General features: G+C 37.2%; 1 pseudogene; it reads right to left on the reverse strand.

Moving 5' to 3' along the window:
* Nucleotides 1–7496: 7496 nt before the first annotated feature.
* LOC137771848 (olfactory receptor 5B12-like) lies at nucleotides 7497–8438 on the reverse strand (annotated as a pseudogene).
* Between the last annotated feature and the right edge of the window lie 587 nt (nucleotides 8439–9025).

Here is a 9025-nt window from a genome sequence, read left to right on the forward strand (position 1 = left end):
TGAGACGCGTGAGCTCAGTAGTTGTAGCATGCAGGCTTACTTGCCCCTGCACTGGAAGGTGGATTCTTTACCACTGGACCACCAGGGAAGTCCCTTCTGCCCATTTTTTGATTGAGTTATTTGGTTTTCTCTTTTATTGAGTTTTATGAGCTGTTTGTATATTTTGGAAAGGAATCCCTTGTTGGTCGCATTATTTGCAAAAATTTTCTCCTGGTCTGTAGGTTGTCTTTTCATTGTAAAAAGTTTTAAATTTAATTAGGTTCCATTTCTTTATTTTTGTTTTTATTTCTTTTCCCTTAGGAGACTGATTCAAGAAAATATTGCTACAATTTATGTTAAAGACTGTTCCACCTATGTTCTCTTCTAGAAATTTTATGGTTTCAGGTCTTACATTTAGGTTTTTAATTCATTTTGAGTTTATTTTTGTATATGGTATGAGGGAGTGTTCTAATCTCATTGTTTTACATGTGCTGTCCAGTTTTTCCAGCACCACTTGCTGAAGATACTGTTCTTTCTCCATTGTATATTCTTACCTACTTTGTCATCAATTAATTGAACATAAGTAGGTGGGTTTATCATGTTAGATATGTTCCCTTTTTACCCACTTTGATGAGATTTTTTTATCATGAATGGACAATCAGTTTTGTCAAATGCTTTTTTTGCATCTGTTGAGATTATCATGTGATTTTTATCTTTCCTTTTGTTAATGTGGTGTATCACATTGATTGATTTCTGTATGGTGAACTATCCATGTGACCATGGAATAAATCTAACTTGATCATGGTGTTAAATTTTAGATTGCTCTAAAAGATATCTTTATAATTGTTATCATAACGCTGAATGATTCATAGTGTTCTAACATCCCCAAATTTAAAACTAGGCTAAGTTATTCTTAGAGGTTGGCAAGGACCAATCAGGTCAACCTCTAATTTGAGCTTAAATGCCAATCTATAAATTGGTGGCCTGACTGCATACATGAAGGAAGGAGCATAAAACGTGTCCTTGGCTGAGTACCTGAAGACAAAGAGTCAAACCATACTTTAAAATTAAATGTTATTTTTATTTCAGTGAATTAAAATACGCCTTTATTATTATTTCTCTTGTCATACTCTGGTCTGTTTTTTTCTAATTAAAATTATCATGTGAAGATGTAACTTCTGGATAATAAGTTGATAAAGATGAAAACTGAACTAATTAAAGATGACCATATAATGATGTTTATTGTCATTGAAATGGAACAAAAACAACACATTAAGTAATAAACCTATAACCAGGATATTTGGCACCAAGTTTATATTTAAGAATGTATTACCAGGGGAGGAACTTCAAGATGGAAGAGGAGTAAGATGTGGAGATCACCTTCCTCCCTACATATACATCAAAAATACATCAACATGTGGACCAACTCGTACAGAACACCTACTAAACGCTGGCAGAAGACCTCAGACTTCCCAAAAGGCAAGAAAATCCCTGGCCGTGAGGCTGACAGGGTCTTGGTGCTCAGGCTGGGTGTCAGGCCTGAGGCTTGGACGTGGAAGAGCCGAGTTCAGGATATTAGACTACCAGAGACCTCCTGGCCCCATGTAATATCAATAAGTGAGAGCTCTCCCAGAGATCTCCATCTCAGTGCTAAGACCCAGCACCACTCAACAGCCAGCAAACTCCAGTGCTGGACAGCCCATGCCAAACAACTAGCAAGACAGGAACACAACCCCACCCATTAGCAGAGAGGCTACCTAAAATCATAATAAGTTCACAGACACCCCAAAACACACCACCGGATGCAGTCCTGCCCACCAGAAAGACAAGATCCAGCCTCATTCACCAGAACACAGGCATGAGTCCCCTCCACCAGGAAGCCTACACAACCCACTGAACCAACCTTACCCACTGGGGGCAGACACCAAAAACAACAGGAATTACGAACCAGCAGCACACAAAAAGGAGACCCCAAACATAGTAAGTTAAGCAAAATGAGAGACCGAGAAATACATAGAAGATGAAGGAGCAAAGTAAAAAACCACCAGAACAAACAAATGAAGAGGAAATAGGCAGTCTACCTGAAAAAGAATTCAGAGTAATGATAGTAAAGGTGATCCAAAATCTTGGAAATAGGATGCAGAAAATACAAGAAACATTTAACAAGGACCGAGAAGAACTAAAGAGCAAACAAACAGTGATGAACAACACAATAAATGAAATTAAAAATTCTCTAGAAAGAATCAATAGCAGAATAACTGAGGCAGAAGAATGGATGAGTGACCTGGAAGATAAAATAGTGGAAATAACTACCGCAGAGCAGAATGAAAAAAAAAGAATGAAAAGAATTGAGGACAGTCTCAGAGACCTCTGGGACAATATTAAATACACCAACATTCGAATTATAGGGGTCCCAGAAGAAGAAAAGAAAAAGAAAGGGGCTGAGAAAATATTTGAAGAGGTTATAGTTGAAAACTTCCCTAATATGGGAAAGGAAATAGTCCGTCAAGTCCAGGAAGCACAGAGAGTCTCATACAGGATAAATCCAAGAAGAAACATACCAAGACACATATTAATCAAACTATCAAAAATGAAATACAAAGAAAAAAAAATTAAAAGCAGCAAGGGAAAAGCAACAAATAACATACAAGGGAATCCTCATAAGGTTAACAGCTGATTTTTCAGCAGAAATTCTGAAAGCCAGAAGGGAGTGGCAGGACATATTGAAAGTGATGAAAGGGAAAAACCTACAACCAAGATTACACTACCCAGCAAGGATCTCATTCAGGTTTGATGGAGAAATTAAAACCTTTACAGACAAGCAAAAGCTAAGAGAATTCAGCACCACCAAACCACCTTTACAACAAATGCTAAAGGAACTTCTCTAGGCAGGAAACACAAGAGAAGGAAAAGACCTACCAAAAGAAACCCAAAACAATTAAGAAAATGGTAATAGGAACATACACACTGATAATTACCTTAAATGTACATGGATTAAATGCTCCAACCAAAAGACAAAGACTGGCTGAATGGATACAAAAACAAGACCTGTATATATGCTGTCTACAAGAGACCCATTTCAGACCTAGGGACACATACAGACTGAAAGTGAGGGGATGGAAAAAGATATTCCATGCAAAACAAAGACTATTACAAGAGACAAAGAAGGACGCTACATAATGATCAAGGGATCAATCCAAGAAGAAGATATAACAATTGTAAATATTTATGCACCCAACATAGGAGCACCTCAATACATAAGGAAAATACTAACAGCCATAAAAGGGGAAATCGACAGTAACACAATCATAGTAGGGGACTTTAACACCCCACTTTCACCAATGGACAGATCATCCAAAATGAAAATAAACAAGAAAACACAAGCTTTAAATGATACATTAAACAAGATGGACTTAATTGATATTTATAGGACATTCCATCCAAAAACAACAGAATACACATTCTTCTCAAGTGCACATGGAACATTCTCCAGGATAGATCATATCTTGGGTCACAAATCAAGCCTTGGTAAATTGAAGAAAATTGAAATTGTATCAAGTATCTTTTCCAACCACGATGCTATGAGACTAGATATCAATTACAGGAAAAAATCTGTAGGAAATACAAACACATGGAGGCTAAACAACACACTACTTAATAACCAAGAGATCATTGAAGAAATCAAAGAGGAAATCAAAAAATACCTAGAAACAAATGACAATGAAAACACGATGACCCAAAACCTATGGGATGCAGCAAAAGCAGTTCTAAGAGGGATGTTTATAGCTATACAAGCCTACCTTAAGAAACAAGAACCATCTCAAATAAACAACCTAAACTTACACCTAAAGCAATTAGAGAAAGAAGAACAAAAAAACCCCAAAGTTAGCAGAAGGAAAGAAATCATAAAGATCAGATCAGAAATAAATGAAAAAGAAATGAAGGAAATGATAGCAAAGATCAATAAAACTAAAAGCTGGTTCTTTGAGAAGATAAACAAAATTGATAAACCCCTAGCCAGACTGATCAAGAAAAAAGGGAGAAAACTCAAATCAACAGAATTAGAAATGAAAAAGGAGAAGTAACAACTGACACTGCAGAAATACAAAGAATCATGAGGGATTACTACAAGCAACTCTATGCCAATAAAATGGACAACCTGGAAGAAATGGACAAATTCTTAGAAATGCACAACATTCCGAGACTGAAGCAGGAAGAAATAGAATATATGAACAGACCAATCACAAGCACTGAAATTGAAACTGTGATTAAAAACCTTCCAACAAACAAAAGCCCAGGACCAGATGGCTTCACAGGTGAATTCTATCAAACATTTAGAGAAGAGCTAACACCTATCCTTCTCAAACTCTTCCAAAATATTGCAGAGGGAGGAACACTCCCAAACTCATTCTATGAGGCCACCATCACTCTGATACCAAAACCAGACAAAGATGTCCCAAAGAAAGAAAACCACAGGCCAATATCACTGATGAACATAGATGCAGAAATCCTCAACAAAATACTAGCAAACAGAATCCAACAGCACATTAAAAGGATCATACACTATGATCAAGTGGGGTTTATCCCAGAAATGCAAGGATTCTTCAATATACACAAAACAATCAACGTGATGCACCATATTAACAAATTGAAGGAGAAAAACCATATGATCTTCTCAATAGATGCGGAGAAGCTTTTGACAAAATTCAACACCTATTTATGATAAAAACCCTCCAGAAAGTAGGTATAGAGGGAACTTACCTGAACATAATAAAGGCCATATACGACAAACCCACAGCCAACATCGTCCTCAATGGTGAAAAACTGAAACCATTTCCACTAAGATCAGGAAAAAGACAAGGTTGCCCACTCTCACCACTATTATTCAACATAGTTTTGGAAGTTTTAGCCACAGCAATCAGAGAAGAAAAAGAAATAAAGGGAATCCAAATCGGAAAAGAAGAAGTAAAGCTGTCACTGTTTGCAGATGACATGGTACTATATACATAGAGAAAGATGCTACCAGAAAACTGCTAGAGCTAATCAATGAATTTGGTAAAGTAGCAGGATACAAAATTAATGCACAGAAATCTCTTGCATTCCTATACACTAATGATGAAAAATCTGAAAGTGAAATTATAAAACACTCCCATTTACCATTGCAATAAAAAGAATAAAATATCTAGTAATAAACCTACCTAAGGAGACAAAAGACCTGTATGCAGAAAATTATAAGACACTGATGAAAGAAATTAAAGATGATACAAATAGATGGAGAGATATAGCATGTTCTTGGATTGGAAGAATCAACATTGTAAAAATGACTCTACTACCCAAAGCAATCTACAGATTCAGTGCAATCCCTATCAAACTACCACTGGCATTTTTTACAGAACTAGAACAAAAAATTTCACAATTTGTATGGAAACACAAAAGACCCTGAATAGCAAAAGCAATCTTGAGAAAGAAAAACGGAGCTGGAGCAATCAGGCTCCCTGACTTCAGACTATACTACAAAGCTACAGTAATGAAGACAGTATGGTACTGGCACAAAAACAGAAATATAGATCAGTGGAACAGTATAGAAAGCCCAGAGATAAACCCACGCACATATGGTCACCTTATCTTTGATAAAGGAGGCAAGCATATACAGTGGAGAAAAGACAGCCTCTTCAATAAGTGGTGCTGGGAAAACTGGACAGCTACATATAAAAGGATGAAATTAGAACACTCCCTAACACCATACACAAAAATAAACTCAAAATGGATTAAACACCTAAATGTAAGGCCAGACACCATTAAACTCTTAGAGGAAAACATAGGCAGAACACTCTATGACATAAATCACAGCAAGATCCTTTTTGACCCACCTCCTAGAGAAATGAAAATAAAACCAAAAATAAACAAATGGGGCCTAATGAAACTTAAAAGCTTTTGCACAACAAAGGAAACCATAAACAAGACGAAAAAACAACCTTCAGACTGGAAGAAAATATTTGCAAATGAAGCAACTGACAAAGGATTAATCTCCACAATATACAAGCAGCTCATGCAGCTCAATATCAAAAAAACAAAAAACGCAATCCAAAAATGGGCAGAAGACCGAAATAGACATTTCTCCAATGAAGATGTACATATTGCCAACAAACACATAAAAGGATGTTCAGCATCACTAATCATTAGAGAAATGCAAATCAAAACTACAATGAGGTATTATCTCACACCGGTCAGAATGGCCACCATCAAAAAATCTACAAACAATAAATGCTAGATAGGGTGTGGAGAAAAGGTAATCCTCTGGCACTGTTGTTGGGAATGTAAATTGATACAGCCACTATGGAGAACAGTATGGAGGTTCCTTAATAAACTAAAAATAAAACTACCATGTGACCCAGCAATGCCACTACTGAGCATATACCCTGAGAAAACCATAATTCAAAAAGAAAAAAAAAAAAGAGACACATACCACAATATTCATTGCAGTACTCTTTACAATAGCCAGGACATGGAAGCAACCTAAGTGTCCATCGACAGAGGAATGGATAAAGAAGACGTGGCACATATATATAATGGAATATTACTCAGCCATAAAAGGAAACAAAACTGAGTTATTTCTAGTGAGGTGGATGGACCTAGACTCTGTACATTTCTGTCCAGAGTGAAGTAAGTCAGAAACAGAAAAACAAATACCATATGCTAACACATATACATGGAATCTAAAAAAAAAAAAGGTTCTGAAGAACCTAGGGGCAGGACAGGAATAAAGATGCAGACATAGAGAATGGACTTGAGGACACGGGGAGGGGGTAGGGTAAGCTGGGATGAAGTGAGAGAGTGGCATGGACATATATACACTACCAAATGTAAAATAGATAGCTAGTGGGAATCAGCTGCATAGCACAGGGAGATCAGCTCGGTGCTTTGTGACCACCTAGAGGGGTGGAATAGGGATGGTGGGAGGGAGATGCAAGATGGAGGGGATATGGGGATATATGTATACATATAGCTTATTCACTTTGTTATATAGCGGAAACTAACACAACAATGTAAAGCAATTATACTCCAATAAAGATGTTAAAAAAAAAACCCAAAATGAATGTATTATCAGACACCAAAATCATTGTTTTAAATTATACTAATAAAAGTAGACTAATCCCACTTATGTTTGGACTCATTTTTCTGTCCACTCATGGATGTGTGAATTACATGTGGTTTGCATAAATGATGTTTCTTCGGGCATGTACTTAAATATACTTTGAGTGAAATGAGAGTGGGGATGATCATGTGAAATAATGAAATGTAATTAAGAAGAAATTTTATAATAAGACTTCTATGCTCAAGTTTGATACTTCTTAAGCTACTATTCCTGATATATCGTATTTGTAAGCCACTTCTGTCATAAACTTAATAAATAACTTGAGAAAGTACATTAAAAATTTACAAAATTGTTGGCCTAGCAAGTCAATATTTTCCCTAGCTTGATCTGACCTGTTTGGTACATAGTTGTTTCTATATAATTAAAATATGAATCTTATAGAAGACTTTGCCTTCCATCTAGCCTTTTTAAAGGCAATCTTTACCTCTGTGTTCCTCAGGTGGATTCAGCATAGGAACGACTATAGCATAGAACACAGTTGCCATTTTGTCTGTGTCCGTGGAATGGCGGGAGCTGAGCTCTAAGTACATGAAGGCACCTGTCCCATAGAAGATGGACACGGCAGTGAGGTGAGAAGCACAGGCAGAAAAGGCCTTCCGATGTCCTTCAGACGAGTGCATCCTCAGAATGGGGACAAACATAAACACGTAAGGGATCAACATGACCAGGACAGAAAAGATGATATTGAAGCCCACCAAAGCAAAAAACACCATCTCACTTCTGTTGTTGTCTGAGCATGAGAGAGCCAGGACAGGAGTACCATCACAGAAAAGTGATCAATCACATTGGATCTGCAGAAAGAGAGACTGAATATGTTCCAAGTGTGCATAGAGGCCTCCAGAAATCCAAGGACATAGGAACAAATGACCATCCATGCGCACACCCTTGTTGTCATGACGTTGGTGTCATGTAGTGGTTTACATCCTGCTGCATGACGGTCATAGGCCATTGAGGCCAAGAGAAATGCTTCCACAATGAGAAAGACTGTAAAAAAGAAAAACTGAGCAGTATATGCATTGTAGGAAATGACCTTGTCTCCTATGAGGAATCCGGCCATCACTTTGGGAGTGACAGCTGTGGAGTAACCAAAGTCTACCAGAGAGAGGTGACTGAGGAAGAAGAACATGGGAGTGTGGAGACGAGGGTCCAGCTGGGTCAACGTGATCACCCCCAAGTTCCCAACCAGAGTGATGAGGTAGATGAGAGTGAACACTAGAAAGAGGGGCATCTGCAGTTCTGGGGCATCAGTTATCCCAACAAAAATGAATTCAGTCACCTTTGTACTGTTCTCCATGGGGGTCATTTGTGCAGTATGTGAATGACCTGTAGCAATGAGAAAAGAGGATCTGGGTAGTAACTGGGTTTAGAACTATCAGGCCCAAGATACGCTTTATGTCAGAATTCTCTGAATTTAAGATGGGCATAACAACAAAAGGTAATTTTTAAATATTGGGAGAAATGTAGAATGTCCTCGCTTAAAGGATTTTAAAGATAATATAATGCAATCTTCTACCCTAATAAATGACCAAATTAAAGTTCAGGGATGGAAAGTGACTTATGCATAAAATCACAGGATTTGTTACTAAATGATATATGTTGGCCTACCAATTCAGATTTTCAAACACTGACACAGAATATGCGTGCAGTAAAATAGGTTACTGTAATTGAATTCATTTCATTTCAGTTACCACTATTGTCTCAAGAGCAGCATTATATTCTACTAAAACATAGTTTAATACATCATGTTCTAGCCTTCAGTAGTCTCATAGGATAATAGGACACATAGAATGTGTAGTTCCCACAGAGTGGGATACTGTAGAAACTCCTGTACAAGGAGTAAAGACATCCAGACAATAAAATTAAAAGTGTACATCCAGACTAAGGATATTT

The sequence above is a fragment of the Eschrichtius robustus genome, chromosome 11, assembly GCF_028021215.1.
Source record: "Eschrichtius robustus isolate mEscRob2 chromosome 11, mEscRob2.pri, whole genome shotgun sequence".
NCBI classification, from domain to species: domain Eukaryota; kingdom Metazoa; phylum Chordata; class Mammalia; order Artiodactyla; family Eschrichtiidae; genus Eschrichtius; species Eschrichtius robustus.